This window comes from Mus caroli, chromosome 4 (genome assembly GCF_900094665.2).
Source record: "Mus caroli chromosome 4, CAROLI_EIJ_v1.1, whole genome shotgun sequence".
NCBI lineage: Eukaryota > Metazoa > Chordata > Mammalia > Rodentia > Muridae > Mus > Mus caroli.
The window spans coordinates 21,120,908-21,140,136 of NC_034573.1; positions in this window are offsets into that span (position 1 = coordinate 21,120,908).

A 19,229-nucleotide genomic window follows, 5' to 3' on the forward strand; every position below is an offset into this window, starting at 1 on the left:
TATTACAATTGTGTAACCTTGCATCAGACATCAAAATTTTACAATCAACACAAAAATTTGTGGTACAACTTCAATAGTTGAATGAACAGTTGAATGAATAGTACAACTTCAATAGAAATGAATGAACAATATTGACAATCAGTTAGAGCACCTATGTACCAGACTGTATGTACATATAAAATTTGTAACATCATTTTTCTTATTGATGTTATTTCAATTATGTTAGCTAAAATTGGGTTTTTATACATTTTTTACAAATTTTAGAATAAACGAGCCAACATGCATTAAAAGACGCTGGATATTGACTGTATTTCAATAAAATTTTAGAGTTAAGTGTATAGAAATGTACAGTTTAGAGATATATTCTCTGGGAACATGTTTATAGATTTATATTTGAGGCTGGTGTGTTCCCCAGTGAGTCTTAGTTCATGTTACTTAAGTTTTTGCAGGCTTTTATTACATAGATTCCTCATGTTTCTTGCTAAATTTAAAGATAACTTTCTTTAAATTACATATTGCATAGTCTGATGCTCTATGGTCAATGGTAAAATGCATATGACCCTGAGATTAATTTTGAGCACTGAAAATAAAATTCCAGCAGATTATTATCCTCATTAGCCCAAAGGAGCCTTGATCTTATGTGTATTTCATATCCATAGAGTGGGCTAGCATGGTGGTGTGTTTGCTGTACTTGCTGTTACCTATGAATACTTGTTCACATTGTAAATGTGATTTTTCTATCTAAATCATCTCTTTGTCTTTAAAACACATTCACCAGACATTCAGCATCATGTCCTATGGCCCTAGTGACAGACTGCTATACTATTCCAAGTATAATTCAATACCATTTAAATTTTATCATGAATTTTGAGGTGTAGAATGCGTTTTTCATTATACAATTGACTGCTTCTAAGCAATTACCATACTAAGTACCCCATTTCCAGTTTTTTTAGCATGAAAATTTGCTTAGTTGATCAAATTAATTTTTACTATCTATTAAAATAATCATAATGTCCTGTTCTAGTACATTTATGGTTATTAATAGATTTTCCTGATGTTGAATCCAAGGGAAGGACTTTATTCCATAAATATTTATATGTATGCCCACTTGCTTTAAAAAATATCTTTTATTACTGCCAGAGCAATTCAATTAAAGTTGATTCACATTGCATCACCCTGTAGTTTTCAGATTTGTGCAATACTCTTGTAAAAGGTGTTAGTGCCACAGACTTGCCTCAGTCAGCCCCCCTCAATCCGTGGGAGAAATTAAGGTCCCGATACAGGTGGGCAGGAGTTGGCAAAAAGGTGACAAACAGACACAGACACAAGGGAGTGTGCTGTATCTGAATGTAATTTTTCAAAGAAAGCACCAGACTTTTAATACGGAAGAAAATAGGGAAGTTAGGTGACACATCAGTAAGGTACAATGAGGTTACTGGATGCTTAATGGCTCTTACACAAAACAGAGGAATGCGAACATAAAGACTGGCAGGAACTAGGCAATAAAACAACTGAGACAAAGTCAGCTCTATCTAAGGTCAGCTATAGTCTTAGAAGCCAGGTGTGAAGTATTTACATTCCTGGGGCAAGGGCTTTCATGCCCAAGCCATAGTTCTAATTAGGGAGTTCCACTCTAGCTAACCTTCTCATGAATAATGCAATACTCTAGTTCCTCCTTAAGCCACAACCCGATCTACTTCCTAAACCATTATAAATCCCAGTATATGGGAGTGACTCAGCTTTTTGTATTTACTATGTAGACTAGCCCTGAGATTTCTAGCTCTATTCAAGTAAATTTTAATGCCTGATTTCTTTCATGGTTTCTCCCACAATACTATAGGTAATTTTGAATGTTACTGAATAGGCAACATTCCTACTAAATTCCAAGCCCAGGGTCGCCTCAAGGACTACCTAGGGCATTGGTGAAGGCCAGGAAGCAAAGTTCAATTTTGCTTAGGTATTTGGCAAGTCATTGCTTGGAGGCACCTATTATAAAACAATACTGAAATTTCTTTCACACAGATCCATTCACTGACTAAAGCAAGGACAGTTTTGGGTTTCAGGAGACTGTTTCCATGAACTTTTCGCCTCAGGACTGTGTCCAAGCTTTTGGGCCTGTCATGTGAGTCACTACTGGAGTGGGTGTGGCAAGTTAGAATTGTGGGTAATGTCCTATCCTGCAACTCTGAGCACTCTGCTCCTCCCCTGCCATTCTAGAAAGGTTGAGGTGGGTGGAGCCAGTGTTGCCAGTAGTCTTTTTTATTCCCCATCACTTTTCAACACTTTTCATGTAGATGATGTATTTACTTTCCTTTCTGAACCCCTCATTTGTTTTTATTACCATATATGAAGTAATCTTATATGCCAGATTTTAACATATTTCAAATATGCTGTCATCATAGTTACTGCAAAGTCTCATTTTCTGTATCACATAATTCTAAACACTACATAATTACTTGGGTACATTTCTAAACATTAATTATATCAATCTCTAAAGTAAACAAATAACTAGTAATGAGTAAATTAATGAAAGTTCTTTTGTAGAACGTTTATGTGCATGTGTTCATGTAAATATATCCAGAATATCTGAGAGGATGCATCCATTTTAAGTTTATGTGTGTGGTCATGTAAGCACATACATAACATCTGTTAGGATCTGTTGATTTTGCCCTATTGTGACTCTTGCTCATTTGCCCTTTTTTCCTTCCATCTATTTTTCTTTTGTCATCACATATTTTGTTAATTTAAACTACAGAATTAAAAGAATGTGTCATACGTTTAGTGGGTGAATTACTTGAAGAAAACAGTTGCATGCACCTTAACTTTAGGGGAATATACCAAGAGTGATCAGTCATTGAGATTGCCAATTAGGCAGAGATGGCCAATGGTATAAAGTGTGGAGAGTGAAGAGGAACAATCCATACTTTTTCTCATAAATTTTTTCATGAACTGGCCTAACTCAGTAACCCAAGAGTGCCTTTGGTGCTTTCTACTGTCATTTTATTACTATAACAGTTCCAAATACCATAAAGTACTTAAGGTTTCTCTTATCCCATTATGAAAATACCAGCAATGTTTGCATTTGATTATCAGCAATGAATGGTCTTCTTGTTTCCTATACCTAGCCAAATGCTTGCATTTTCAGCCAGCATTTTCTCATCTCTATTTTAATGGGTCTTCCTCTGTTTCCTGAATATCACATGCCTCTCCTCCACTGCGGTTTCCCAAACCTGGCCACAAAGTGTCATTTAATAACTTTAAATGTCATTGTTCCTCTCATCTGGAAAGCAAACTCACAGATCAAGGGAAGCCTGTATCCTGAAGTACAGGGTGCTGGTGAAGGATAGTGTTCTAGGCAGTGATAACTGCTAGGAACCAAAAGGCCTATACAGAAGAGTACAGTTTGAGTTCTTCTCTTTTATGGCTCACCATTAGACATTGCTCTTATTAACTCCATCTGCATATTCTGTATTCTTCAGAATTCTATTTACTGATGACTCTCTCTATCTAACCTATTAACCATTATGTCTTCAGTTTTCCCCAAGTAAAAGCCACTTAGGACATTCTTGCTAATAAGTAGCAACAAAACAAAACAGAACAAAACAGGAAATCCCCAAGGAAAAGCCTTTAAAAAATAAATCACAGTGTGCTTCTTAATGTCATGTCTTGTTCTGTTTTGTCCATGTGTGTCCTGCTACAAATTTTTGAGTCCTTCAATCCCAGTTTCACTTACAATTTTGGCATCAATTATATTTTTGTTCTGCTCTTTATGTCCTATTTGGCTGCATACATGTTTAGAGTGTTATATGATAGAATTTGGCACATATAACTCTAAGAAATCCCTGAGTAGAGTTCTACACTTCCTACTGAATGACAACGTAGCTCTTTCTACTATTCTAGTCTTTTGTTAAATGTACTATGAAATCTTGAGGATGACCACTATTCTGGCCACCAGGAATCCAGTTTAACTCAAATAAATCTACTCACAATTGCTACTGGGATCAAAGATGTTGGCTTTTAAACATAGATTCCTGAATCTATAAGTGAGATAAATTCTCAGATTTTATAGTGCTCACCATAAAATAATTTTTGACCAAAGTGTTAGGCTTTTCTAAGTATAGACATTCTGTGACTCCTGCATTTTATCAGGTCAGGGTAATTGTGAGGGATGGAGGTAGCTGTATCACCCTTTTGTCCACATTGATGAATGATACAAAGCTCCTGGCTAGATAATAGGTGCTGGTAGAAGGGAATGTACTAATGAGTAAGCAGAGGCAATTTCTCCAATGGAGATTGTTCCACTCAGGGATAATGACTGCTGAGTAGGTGCATGCCTAGAGTAGAAAGCTGAGCCAGCAGGGAGATTGCATGCTCTGAGGGGGAAGTTAATGCAAACATCCATGCAGAGCCTCTCTGCATTTGAAGGAATGAAGCTTCAGGTACTATGATCCTGCAAAAGTGTCCTGCCACATTCAACCAAGTTGCAAATGCTGTACCACTTAAAATGCAGACTTTGTCCTTTTAAGGACTAGAGTTTCTTCCTTTCCAAGGGACCATGCATTAGAGTCAAATGACCTTACCATATCTTCTATTAGGAAAGAAAATATATCTTCTATTATGAAAGAAAATAAGTTCATAAAGACAGAAAACTAACATAAGCTTCATTATATCTCAAAATAGATGAGCTCCTGTGCTCTCTTTCTATATCAGGAACTCACAGCTCCTTCAAGATTATTTTCTGGGTCTATTCATTTTAAGAGGTAGTTTATAATTCTTTCTATTAAAATAGAAAAAGAATGTAGATGTATTTGCTGGAACTTCTTTGTTAAAGAATATTGTCAAAATTCACTTATGCCTGAATTGTGTGCATTTAAAAAGACTGTATGACGATAAGCTCCATGAATACATGTATAGAAACTGATTCATGGCTGGGTCTCCAAACGCCAGTCCCTAGTAAGTGTTTACAGTAAGGTGAACAGTGATTCCCAAATATACACAGCTCATAATCACCTGAGCCTATAAATGTTTAGTTTTCAAAGGAGCATTGTCCACACGATTGTTAACGTTCAGATACTCAGCGTAAACTCTTAACAGAGAGACCTCTTTTATGTGCATAAGTGTTTTGCCTGCATGCATGTCTGTGCATGGCTGGTGCCTGCAGAAACTAGAGAAAAGCACTGGATACACTGGAAATGGAGTTACAGATGGTTGTTAGCAGTAAAATCACAGAGCCAGAGCCATCTCTCTCAACCCCAACCAAAGGATAATTTAAAGAGGAAATAAGGTAACCACTGCAGTGAAACACTAAGACCCTGCTTTGAGAACTGGGAACAGACAAGGAATGTGAAAAATGCAGTCTCTCCTGTTGTGGTAAGTATCCAACACCAATAAACCCATTCAAAGAACACACAACTCAGTTATAATGTTTATAAACTGCATGCCTAGATTGGGCAGATATACCACTACACCACTCTATTCCCTAGCTATGAGATCCCTTGCTACTTGTGGCTCCTCCAGACCACGTGGTTCTGTTCCATCTTTCTTCTACCTACTGTTCCTCAGGCTTCCTCTTTCTCCTCAGACTCTTTGTCTCCCCCTCCTCCTTCTCTCCCCTCTCTAAAACTTCCAACCTCACCTTTCCCTCCCACTGCCCAATCTCAGGCTCTAGCTTTTATTTGACAAGTTAAGATGGGGAGAAAGTTGACAAGCAGGGCGGTCCCTCTTGAAGCGAAATTAGCATCAAAATACCAATAGCACCAGGGCAATCCAAAACACTCCCCTGGCAGGGGTGTGAGCCACCAGAAATTACAAGTAAACTTCCTAGACAGGGGAGGGGGGCCTCCCCCATCAGAAGTGTCCAGTCCTCTCAACCCAGCTTTCTGTCCATGTGTCCCTCTGTTTGCCCTTTACTAATTCCCTCATATCCTTCTTATTCAGACTGAGTCCCTGGGAGTAATGTAAGTATTTGGCAAATGGTGCCCAAATAACAACAGAGACCTTCAACACCTCTATGGGGTGTTCTCATTGGTCAGAGGAAGGAATGTTCTTGAGAGTAGCATGGTTACACAGGATAAAGAACCAATATAGGAAAGGGAAGAAATACAGGGAAAGGAAGAAACAAAGGCAGAGAAAGAAAGAAGGAAGAAGGTACTAATAAAGGGATAGAGGGAATAAAGTTTAAAGCATTAGGTGTAAAACATGGGACAAATGAAATTCTGAGATAGGTCGAAATGTGTTGGTGCTTTGGGAGAAAGTGGGAAGAAACCCCAGAAGTGCTGTGAAGGCTCTTCAGCTTCATAGATTTCTGGACTGTGTTCAGGAAGCATGCCTGTGATTTTCAAGGAAGTTGATAGGAATTAGGCTACTTGAAAAACAGACAATAAGAGAAAAATGTAGGGATGCTATATTTGCTTTCAATTTAACTGCTTTCTCATTACATTTGGCAAAAGCCAAGCAGTACACAGATGGCAAAGGCATGGTGAAGGTCTGGACTGCGTGACTATGTAAGCTATGTGCCAGCTCCTCCAATTGGCATTTTCAGAGGCCTTTCCTAGGAAGTAGACTCTCCAGAACTTAGGCTGAGAACAGGAAGGTGGTGGGGACCTGTGCAGGCAGGAGGACTACCCTGTTGCTTGTGCTTTCTCCTCACCACTGTGGCTGCAGTGCAGCAGCCACTGCATGCCAGTAGTCAGGAGTTCTGCAGAGGAATTCCCTCAATCCCAGATTATTTGTACATTTGTCTTTCTATTCCTTACCTTGCTGCCCTACTTACTCAGGTCTGTCCCTGGGGACATGCTAGATATGGCAAGTGCTGATATGGCTTTGGGGAAAGTGAACCATTTCTTCATTGGTGATGAAAAGAAAAATGGGCACAGCCATTGTGGAAATCACTTTGTAAGTTTCTCAAAAAGCTAGGAATGTATTTACCACATGATCGAGCCCTAGAACTCTTGGGCACACAGCAAAACTTCTCTAAATTACTTGCTCATTGATGTTTGTTGTTGCTGCCCATTTCACAATAGTAGGAATTGGAAACAGCCTTGATGCTGATCAACTGATGAATTGATAATGAAAATGTGGCACATTCACATACAAATAGGAAGTATTTTTTCAGCTATGAAGAAAAAATTAAGTTGAAAATATCGTGTAAATGGATAGAACTAGAAACAATCATCCTGAATGACGTAACTCAGACCCAGAAAGACATTCAAATGGTTGCTATAATTTGTAGATATTAACCTTAAGTATATATGAAGTGTCCAATGTGTATGTATGTATGTATATATATACATATATATATACACATATATATATACACACACATATATATATATACATATATATATACACATATATATATATAAACTTTCACACACCACACACACACACACATATATATATATACATATATGTATATATATATATATATATATATATATATATAAACGTATAATATCCATGTAGGTCAGGAAACTAGTATGAACTAATGAGGGGATTGAAAGTATACAAACAAGGCAGAGGGGAATAGAATAATCATAAAAAGAGGGGAATAGAATAATCGAGCAGGAAATTTGAATGGAGTGGGAGTTTAGAGGGAATTCTAAAAACTACTACTGAAAAAACTTCTTAAATATCTATTCATAAAAACATATAAAAAGATTTTAATGGAGTTGCCCTATAACAAAGTGGCAATAACACCATAAGACACTAATAAAACTATTAAATGGCTACCTCTTTTTCAGTTGTCGATTGGTGAGGTCCCACAGAGTCATAAATGCTCTAAATTTTTGCACTTGCTTTTGGTTACACCTCAGAACTTGATAAGCAAGAGCTTGTTTCTGGAGCTATCACACACTTTCCTCATAAAGCATTGAAAAAAAAATCAAGCAAGTACTAATCTGGAACCTTTATCCTTATTGACGACCTTTCATAGTAATAGAGCTATGCACTCCACTGAGGATAAATAGTACTTGTTAAGTAGCACTTAATAGGCAGTGATAAAACTATGCACACAGATGAGGGATGCATTAAGTTTGTCTCTCTTAATACACCTGTCGAACCCTATGAACTACGATAGTGGCCAACCTAACAATTCCACTGCTGTACTTGTGGCATGACTTTTGTGGGATTAACCAGTCACATTCTAATGAAATGAAGGTCTGCTCTACAAGATAGAGTCCATAGAGTCCATACCTGGCATCAAGGCCAAGCCAAGAACTTGTGGCTGGACAGCTCATAGATTCTAGGAAACAAACTACTATTGCTCCTATGCTAATGGGACAGAGTGCTAAACTAAAACCAAATCCCAATGACTCATGATCATACCGTAAATTAATGTGTCTCTTAATCCACATCAGAGAAGCTTCGTTTTTAAGTAAATAGGAAGTAGTTAACACAGAGACCCACATCTGTTCAAGATGCAGAGAATAATGGACTGCAGAGTGCTAAATGGAACATTTGTAATATGTTCTGCTCCAAAGGCTCAGGGATTATGGCATTAGAACAGAATGATATTAAGCACCAGCATAGGTAGATTACAACAGAACAGTTTTTTTTAGAAACAAGAGAGAGAGGAAGTTGCTCAAAGGAAGTTAGTGTTTGTAATAGCATGCAAAAAACAAAACAAAAACAAACAAAGAAAAACCATACAAACCCAAATGAGACAACATCCCAACACAAACTGGGGAAGTGTTTTTGAAGTCACAGCCCTAGCTGAGGAGCCATTGGTAATGAATAGTTGCCAGGATAGGGAGGGGGTTTTAATTAAGGGTGTGGAGACTTGTAGGTAGAATTGCAATGAGCTCTAATGAATGTGTACATACAAAAGCATTTGGTCAGCACAAATTTGATAGGATGGGTTTAAAAACAAGTTCAAAGTCAGGTAGGTAGGGAATGCTGTGAACTTGGAAAGAGTTGGTGCAGGAAAGTGAGTATGATCAAAATATATGTGAACATCTCAAACAAATACTAAAAATATTAAAAGTGGGGACACAAACAGGAGTGGAATGACAAGCAGATATGAGAAGAATTGAAGTGGTGTAGATTAAAATATAATATATGAGATTATAGAGGAATTAATAAAAATATTTATCAATCTTTTGCTTTAGAAAGTGATGCAAAAATTTATTCTGAGCTCTAGAAGCTGGAGAAGAAGGGAATAGATTAGACTCTGGGCTTCTGAAGAGAGTGTTCCAGGAGGCACTCCAGTTACAGTCCAACAAAACAGACCATGTTTCTGGCACCCAGCATCATAATAAATCAAGTAACATTTATGATATAAATGTTTCATTAATATTCAGTATCACAAGAAATCAAAAAATTAAATAAATATATCTTGAAATAATAAAAAAGCAGTAATAACCCACTAAATACTTTAAGCACTGTAATATGCTGAGGTTCATGTAAAAGTACATGAGAAAGAATATCATTGTACTGTATATTTGTCCCATTAAAAAATTAAAAGGAACTTTAAAATTTATTCATTCATTTTATGTGCATGAGTAATTTTCCCGAGAGTACATATGTGTGTCATGTGTGTACTTTAGGTCCTCAAAGGTCAGAGGAGAACATCTGATTCCTCTGAAACTGGAATTATAGACTAGGAATTATATGGATTCTGGGAACTGAAACTAGGTCCTTTGTAAGCAGCAAGTGTTGGTCTTCACAAAACTATCTTCCTAATTCCTTAAAAGCTGCTATTGGAGAGAAAAAAAATATATCTTAACATGTTAATAATGATTGCCTTTATATAACCAGGGATTTTATTGGTATCTATTTAGGTTGTTTCATTTGCTTTTTGTTGGTAAACATTGTTACCCTGAGCAACAGAGGCACAGCTCAATTTCATTCCCTAAAGAAGGCTGAAGAGTTCTCTTTTCCCTTAGGATCTCTCTCCAGGCAAAAATAAGATGGGAGGCTTCATGACAGAAAATAATTTCAGGAAGAACCAATATAAAGAGTTGGAATTTTAAAGACATTTTAAATATAGACCTTAAGCAAAGAGTCTAATAAAGCACAACCCAAGCAAAGAATAATATATACATGTATTAGTCAGGGTTCTCTAGAGTCACAGAACTTATGGGTAGTCTCTATATAGCAAGGGAATTTGTTGATGACTTACAGTCTGTAGTCCAACTCCCAACAATGGTCAGCAACAGTTGAGGATGGAAGTCCAAGGATATAGCATTTGCTCAATTCCACAAGCAGGCAAGCAGGCAAGGAAGAGAAAGTGAATCGTCCTTCTTCCAAAGTCCTTATGTAGGTCTGAAGGTGTGGTCCAGATTAAAGGTGTGTGCCAGCACACCTGGATCTGGGATTTGCTTTGTCCCAGGTGACACTGAACTCAGAGATCTCCCTGTCTTAATCTTCTGGGATTCATAGACATTATGCCTCAAGGTCTCCATGCCAAGATCCAGGTCAGAAACTTGTATCTCCCAGCCTCCAGATTAGGATCACAGGTGAACCTTCCAATTCTGAATTGTAGTTCATTTCAGATATAGTGTAGTTGACAACCAGAAATAGCCACTACAATACTCATAAGTAGATAGGAGATTATTTTATTGGTTGTTCTATTTATTTACATTTCAAATGTTATCCCACTTCTTGGTTTCCCCTCCACAAAACTCCTCTCCCCTTCTCTCTCCCCCTGCTTCTATGAGGGTGCTCCCATATCCACTCATACATTCCCACCTACCTGTCCCAGCACTGTCCAGCACTGGGATATTGACCCTTCACCGGACCAAAGGCTTCCCCTCCTATTGATGACAGATAAGGGCATCCTCTGTTACATATGCAGCTGGAGATATGGGTCCCTCCATCTGTACTTTTTAAAAATCTTTTATTTTATTAGAGATTTTCCTCATTTACATTTCAAATGCTATCCCAAAGATCCCCTATACCCTCCCCGTGCCCTGCTCCCCTACCCACCCACTCCCACATCTTGGCCGTGGTGTTCCCTGTACTGGGGCATATAAAGTATGCAAGACTGTACTGGCTAGTTTTGTGTCAACTTGACACAGGCTGGATTTATCACAGAGAAAGGAGCTTCAGTTGGGGAAATGCCTCCACGAGATCCAGCTGTAAGGCATTTTCTCAATTAGTGATGAAATCGGAGGTCCCCTTGTGCATGGTGCCATCTCTGGGCTGGTAGTCTTGGGTTCTATAAGAGAGCAGGCTAGCAACCCAGGGGAAGCAAGCGAGTAAAGAACATCCCTCCATGGCCTCTGCATCAGCTCCTGCTTGCTGACCTGCTTGAGTTCCAGTCCTGCATCCTTAGGTGATGAACAGCAATGTGGAAAGTGTAAGCTGAATAAACCCTTTTCTCCCCAACTTGTTTCTTGGTCATGATGTTTGTGAAGGAATAGAAACCCTGACTAAGACACAAGACCAAGGGGCCAATCTTCCCACAGATGGCTGACTAGGCCATCTTCTGCTACATATGCAGCTAGAGACACGCGCTCTGGGGGTACTGCTTAGTTCATATTGTTGTTCGACCTATAGGGTTGCAGATCCCTTCAGCTCCTTGGGTATATTTTCTAGCTCCTCCATTGGGGGCCCTGTGTTCCATCCGATAGATAACTGTGAGCATCCACTTCTGTATTTGCCAGGCACTGGTGTAGCCTCACAAGAGACAGCTATAACAGGGTTATTTCAGTAAAATCTTACTGGCATATGCAATAGTGTCTGGGTTTGGTGGCTCATTATGGGATGAACCCCCAGGCAGTCTCTGGATGGTCCATCCTTTGGTCTCAGCTACAAACTTTGTCTCTGTAACTCCGTTCATGGCAATTTTGTACCCTATTCTAAGGAGAAATGAAGTATCCATACGTTGGTCTTCCTTATTGATGTTTTGTGTTTTGCAAATTCTATCTTGGGTATTTTAAGTTTCTGGGCTAATATCCACCTATCAGTGAGTGCATATCAAGTGAGTTCTTTTGTGATTGTGTTGCATCATTCAGGATGATATCCTCCAAATACTTCCATTTGCCTAAGGATTTCATAAATTCATTGCTTTTAATAGCTGAGCAGTACTCCATTGTGTAAATGTACCATTTTTTGTGTATCCATTCCTCTGTTGGGGAACATCTGGGTTCATTCCAGCTTCTGGCTATTATAAATAAGGCTGCTATGAACATAGTGGAGCATGTGTCCTTATTACCAGTTGGAATATCTTCTGGGTATAAGCCCAGGAGAGGTATAGCTGAATCCTCCGGTAGTACTATGTCCAATTTTCTGAGGAAGCACCAGATTGATTTCCAGAGTGGTTGTACAAGCTTGCAATCCCACCAGCAATGGAGGAGTGTTCCTCTTTCTCCACATCCTCTCCAGCAACTTCTATCACATGAATTTTTGATGCTAGCCATTCTGACTGGTGTGAGGTAGAATCTCAGGGTTGTTTTGATTTACATTTCCCTGATGATTAAGGATGTTGAACATTTTTCAGGTGTTTCTCAGCCCTTCGGAATTCCTCACTTGAGAATGCTTTGTTTAGCTCTGTACCCCATTTTTTAATGGGGTTATTTGAATTTCTGAAGTCCAGCTTTTTGAGCTATTTTATATATTGAATATTAGTCCCCTATCAGATTTAGGATTGGTAAAAATCCTTTCCCACTCTGTTGGTGGCCTTTTTGTCTTATTGACAGTATCTTTTGCTGTACAGAAGCTTTGCAATTTTATGAGGTCCCATTTATTGATTCTTGATCTTACAGCACAAGCCATGGCTGTTCTGTTCAGAAAATTTTCCCCTGTTCCTATGTCTTTGAGGCTTTCCCCTGCTTTCTCCTCTGTAAGTTTCAGTATCTCTGGATTTATATGGTGTTCTAAGATCCACTTAAACTTGAGCTTTGTACAAGGAGATAAGAATGGATCAATTCGCATTCTTCTACATGATAACTGCCAGTTGTGCCAGAACTTTTTGTTGAAAATGCTCTCTTTTTTCCACTGGATAGTTTTAGCTACCTTGTCAAAGATCAAGTGACCATAGGTGTGTGGGTTCATTTCTGGGTCTTTAATTCTATTCCATTGGTCTACCTTTCTGTAGCTGTACCCGTACCTGTGGCCTCCCTTCCCCCAGCCTGGAACCTGCTTGCTCAAGGGTGGAGCTACCAGCTCATTCGTCCTGCCACGCCCACTGCTGGAACCTGCCTTTGCCGCCTGGAGGCACACACGTGTTTGTCCTGCTACTGGACCCTGAGTTACTTGGCGGGATATTGGGTTCCCTCCCCCTTCCTTTATAACTGAGTGTCTGGAAATAGTAAAATTGAGCTTTGATCAGGATGTTGTCTTAGCTCCATTGTTTCTTCTGCCCCGTCTAGATTCCTCTCTTTTCAGCGAACTGCCATTCTCAGTTGAACCGTTCGTTCGTGTTGTGGACTGCTGGCAGGCCGCAACACGTACCAAGCAGTTTTTATCAAAATTGTTCTGTAGTACAGCTTGAGGTCAGACATGGTGATTCCAGCAGAGGTTCTTTTATTGTTGAGAAGAGTTTTTGCTATCCTAGGTTTTTTTTGTTATTCCAGATGAATTTGCAAATTGCCCTTTCTACCTCAGTGAAGAATTTGGTTGGAATTTTGATGGGGATTGCATTAAATATGTAGATTGCTTTCAACAAGATAGCCATTTTGACTATATTAATCCTGCCATTAAGAGAATGGCAGATCTTTCCATCTCCCGAGAACTTGTTAAATTACTTTTTTCAGAGACTTGAAGTTCTTATTATACAGGTCTCTCACTTCCTTAGTTAGAGCCACACCAAGGTATTTTTTATTATTTGTGAACATTGTGAAGGGTGTTGTTTCTCTAGTTCCTTTCTCAGCCTGTTTATCCTTTGTGTAGAGAAAGGCCACTGATTTGTTTGAGTTAATTTTATATCCAGCTACTGCACTGAAGCTGTTTATCAGGTTTAGGAGTTCTCTGGTAGAATTTTTAGGGTCACTTATGTATACTATCATATCATCTGCAAATAATGATATTTTGACTTTTTCCTTTCCAATTTGTATCCCTTTGGTTTCCTTTTGTTGTCGAATTGCTCTGGCTAGGACTTCAAGTACCATATTGAATAGGTAGGGAGAAAGTGGGCAGCCTTGTCTAGGCCCTGATTTTAGTGGGATTGTTTCCAGCTTCTCTCCATTTAGTTTGATGTTGGCTACTGATTTGCTGTAGATTCCTTTTATTATGTTTAGGTATGGGCTTTGAAGTACTGATCTTTCCATGACTTCTATCATGAAGGGGTGTTGGATTTTGTCAAATGCTTTCTCAGCATCTAAAGAGATGATCATGTGATTTTTTCTTTGAGCTTGTTTATATAGTGGATTATGTCGATGGATTTCCATATATTAAACCATCCCTTTATCCCTGGGATGAAGCCTACTTGTTCATGATGGATGATCATTTTAATTTGTTCTTAGATTCGGTTTGCGAGGATTGTATTGAGTATTTTTGCATTGATGTTCATAAGGGAAATTGGTCTGAAGTTCTCTTTCTTTTTTGGATCTTTATGTGGTTTAGGTATGAGAGTAATTGTGGCTTCATAGAATGATTTGGATAGAGTACTTTTTATTTCTATTTTGTGGAAGAGTTTGAGGAGAATTGGGATTAGGTCTGATTGAACTCTGAACTAAACCCATCTGGTCCTGGGCTTGTTTTGGTTGGGAGACTATTAATGACTGCTTCTTTTTCTTTAGGGGATATGGGACTGTTTACGTCATTAATCTGATCCTGGTTTAACTTTGGTACCTGGTATCTGTCTAGGAAATTGTCCATTTTGTCTAGGTTTTCCAGTTTTTTTGAGTATAGCCTTGTGTAGTAGGATCTGATGATGTTTTGGATTTCCTTTGTTTCTATTGTTATGTCTCCTTTTTTATTTCTGAATTCGTTAATTAGGATACTGTCCCTGTACCCTCTAGTTAGTCTGGCTGAGGGTTTATCTATCTTGTTGATTTTCTCAAAGAGCCAGCTCCTGGTTTGGTTGATTCTCTGAATAGTTCTTTTTGTTTCCACTTGGTTGATTTCAGATCTAAGTTTGGTTATTTCCTGCCTTCTACCCCTCTTGGGTGAATTTGCTTCCTTTTGTTCTAGAACTTCTAGGTGTACTGTCAGGCTGCTAGTGTATGTTCTCTCTAGTTTCTTTTTGGAGGCACTCAAGGCTATGAGTTTTCCTCTTAGGACTCCCTTTATTGTGTCCCATAAGTTTGGGTATGTTGTGGCTTCTTTTGCCTTAAACTCTAAAAAGTCATTAATTTCTTTCTTTATTTCTTCCTTGACCGAGATAGTATAGTGTTGCTCAGTTTCAACATGCGTGTTGGCTTTCTATTATTTACGCTGTTATTGAAGATCAGCCTTAGTCCATGGTGTTCTGATAGAATGCATGGGATAATTTCAATATTTTTGTATCTGTTGAGACCTGTTTTGTGACCAATTATACGGTCAATTTTGGAAGAGGTACTATGAGGTACTGAGTAGAAGGTATATCCTTTTGTGTTAGGATAAAATGTTCTTTAGATATCTGTTAAATCCATTTCTTTCATAACTTCTGTTATTTTCCATGTGTCTCTGTTTAGTTTCTGTTTCCAGGATCTGTCCATAGATGGGAGTGGGTGTTGAAGTCCACTTATTGTGTGAGGTACAATGCACGCTTTGAGCTTTACTAAAGTTTCTTTAATGAATGTGGCTGCCCTTGTATTTGGAGCATAGATATTCAGAATTGAGAGTTTATCCTGGTATATTTTACCTTTGATGAGTATGAAATGTCCCTCCTTGTCTTTTTTGATAACTTTGGGTTGGAAGTCAATTTTATTCAATATTAGAATGGATACTCCAGCTTGTTTCTTCGTACCACTTGCTTGGAAAACTGTTTTCCAGCCTTTTACTCTCAGGTAGTGTCTGTCTTTTTCCCGGAAGTGGGTTTCCTGTAAACAGCAAAATGTTGGGTCCTGTTTGTGTAGGCAGTCTGTTAGTCTATGTCTTTTGATTGGGTAATTGAGTCCATTGATATTAAGAGATATTAAAGAAGAGTAATTGTTGCCTCCTGTTATTTTTGTTGTTAAATTTGGCATTCTCTTCTTGCAGCTGTCCTAGAAAGATATTGTGTGAATTTTGTTTTGTCATGGAATACTTTGGTTTTCCATTTATGGCAATTTAGAATTTTGCTGGGTATAGTAGCCTTGGCTAGCAATTGTGTTCTCTTAGGGTTTGTATAACATCTGTCCAGGATCTTTTTGCTTTCATAGTCTCTGTTGAGAAATCTGGTGTAATTCTAATAGGCCTACCTTTATATGTTACTTTACCTTTTACCCTTACTGCTTTTAATATTCTGTCTTTATTTAGTGCATTTGTTGTTCTGATTATTATGTTTTGGGAGGAATTTCTTTTCTGGTCCAGCCTTTTTGTAATTCTGTAGGCTTCTTGTATGTTCATGGGCATCTCTTTCTTTAGATTTGGGAAGTTTTCTTCTATAATTTTGTTGAAGATATTTGCTGGCCCTTTAAGTTGAAAATCTTCATTCTCATCTACTCCTATTATCCATAGATTTGGTCTTTTCATTGTGTCCTGGATTTCTTGGATGTTTTGAGTTAGGAACTTTTTGCATTTTTCATTTTCTTTGATTGTTGTGTCCATGTTTTCTATGGAATGTTCTGCACCTGAGATTCTCTCTTCCATCTCTTTTATTCTGTTTCTGATGCTCGCATCTATGGTTCCTGATTTCTTTCCTAAGTTTTCTATCTCCAGAGTTGTCCCTCTTTGGGCTTTCTTGATTGTTTCTAAATCCATTTTTAGATCTTGGATGGTTTTGTTCAATTCCATCATCTGTTTGGTTGTGTTTTCCTGTAATTCTTTAAGGGATTTTTTTGCTTGCTCATTAAAGCCTTCTATCTGTTTAGCTGTGTTCTCCTGTATTTCTTTAAGTGAATTATTAATTTCCTTCTTTTTTTTAAGATTTATTTATTTATTACATGTAAGTACACTGTAGCTGTCTTCAGACACTCCAGAAGAGGGCGCCAGATCTCGTTACGGATGGTTGTGAGCCACCATGTGGTTGCTGGGATTAGAACTCTGGACCTTCGGAAGAGCAGTCGAGTGCTCTTACCCACTGAGCCATCTCACCAGCCCTTAATTTCCTTCTTAAAATCCTCTACCAGCATCATGAGATATGATTTTAAATCCAAATCTTGCTTTTCAGGTGTGTTGGGATATCCAGGACTCACTCAGGTGGGATTGCTGGGTTCTGATGATGGTGAGTGGTCTTGGTTTATGTTAGTAAGATTCTTACATTTGCCTTTTGCCAACTGGTAATCTCTGGGGTTAGTTGTTATNGCTGTCTCTGGCTGGAGCTTGTTCTTCCTGTGATTCTGTTAGCCTCTGTCAGCACTCCTGGGAGTCCAACTCTCTCCTGAGTCTCAGAGGTCAGAGCACTCTCTGCAGGCCTCCTCTCCTCTGAAGGGAAAGGAACACAGATGTCTGGAGCTCAGGTCTGCCTCCTGGCTGAAGATGAATGTCTGAACAGGGGCCTGCCCCAGAAGCTATGTTGCTTCTGCACTCAGCAGGCTCTCCTGAGCAGACTGGTCTCTGATGGACCTGGACACAAGATGGCTCTAGCACCTGAGCCCATCCTGGCTGCCACCCCTCCTCTGGTGGGGAAGGAGAGTAGGTGTCTGGAGCTTAGATCTACTTCCTGGCTTCAGATGAAGGCCAGAACCGGGGTCTGTCCCAGAAGCTATGTTGCTTCTGCACTCAGCAGGCTCTCCTGAGCAGACTGGTATCTGAGGGACCCGGGGCACAAGATGGTTCTCCCACATGCTCTGGCTGCCAGCCAATCTGTACTTACTTTTTGGTTGGTGGTTTATTCCTTGGAAGTTCTGAGGATATATGAGATATGAGATGGATAAGAATAATCCTTATGCTTTTTAACATAGAAAAGATCTAGGTTACAAGAAAGTTATATTGAGAACCTTTCTTCTGTGTATGAGGTTATATAGTATATTTATGGGAGGTATTGCTTAAGTCTGGGAATGAGAAAGAAGTGCTAGGAACTCAAGTGTATACATCATTTTGGTCCTGAGTAAGCATAAGATTTCCTTTGTAAAAACATAGATTGTCTCCATGAGCAATTTAGGATTAATTAGCACTATAAAAATATTTTGCCTTTCTTAGTAGGACAAGCAGGATACATCTAGAGAGTAGAATCATTTGCCACTCAGCATCTCAGCATGCTTTTTGCCCATATTATCCAAATTTCCTATCTTTCTACCCTTAAGATAAATTAAGATATCTTCATGGTTATTGGTTTCTTTTGATTATTTTTTTTAATTTGAGGGCATCCTACTGTTATCCTTTATTAGATTAGAATAAATTTATGTATTCTAGGAGCTTGCCATTCTCTTCAACCTATAAAGATTAACTGTTGTTATTAATAATCTATATGGCAATGTTTTGTTCATTTAATTATAATTGTACATGTCTCTATATTAAAAGAGTTACTGTAGGAAAAGTGTTTATTCATTTATATGTATATTTTATGACAGGTAGAATAATTTCTTGCACATAGGAACTCTTCAGAAATTTTTGATTAACTGAATTCATCTAGTAGCAAGAAATTTATTCTTTATTGCCTAATTAAGGAACAAATCACTATGTGTGAATGTGTATGTGTGTATGTGTCCTAGTTACTATTAACTGTCAAGTTAATACAGCCTGAATTCACTAAAAAAGGGAGTCACAATTGAGAGATTGCCCAGATCAAATGATCTGTACAAATTCCTGTGGGTCAGTGTCTTGACTGCTAATTGTTGTGAGAGAGTCCAAGCTACTCTGGATTCTCTCACAACAATTCCCTGGTCAGTTGGTTTTGGCTATAAGCTATACCACTCTTGGACATATACACAAAAGATGCCCCACCATACTACAGGGCATATGCTCCACTATGTTTATAGTAGCCTTATTTGTGATAGCCAGAATCTGGAAATAACCCATATGTTCCTTGACAGAAGAGTAGATAAAGAAAATGTGGTTCACTTACAAAATGGAATATTACTCGGCTAATAAAAGTGAGGATGAAAGAGGAAAATTACTGAACTCTCCAACTCAGAGTTCTCTTACCCCTCCCATCTAGAGATTGTTCCCGGAACACACCTGAACTTTTTACCTCAGAGTACATTCTTGAACTCTTCACCCCAGAGTCCGACCCCCTCCCAAATGAGAACGGTTCCAGGAGCATTTCTGAGATAAGGGTCTCC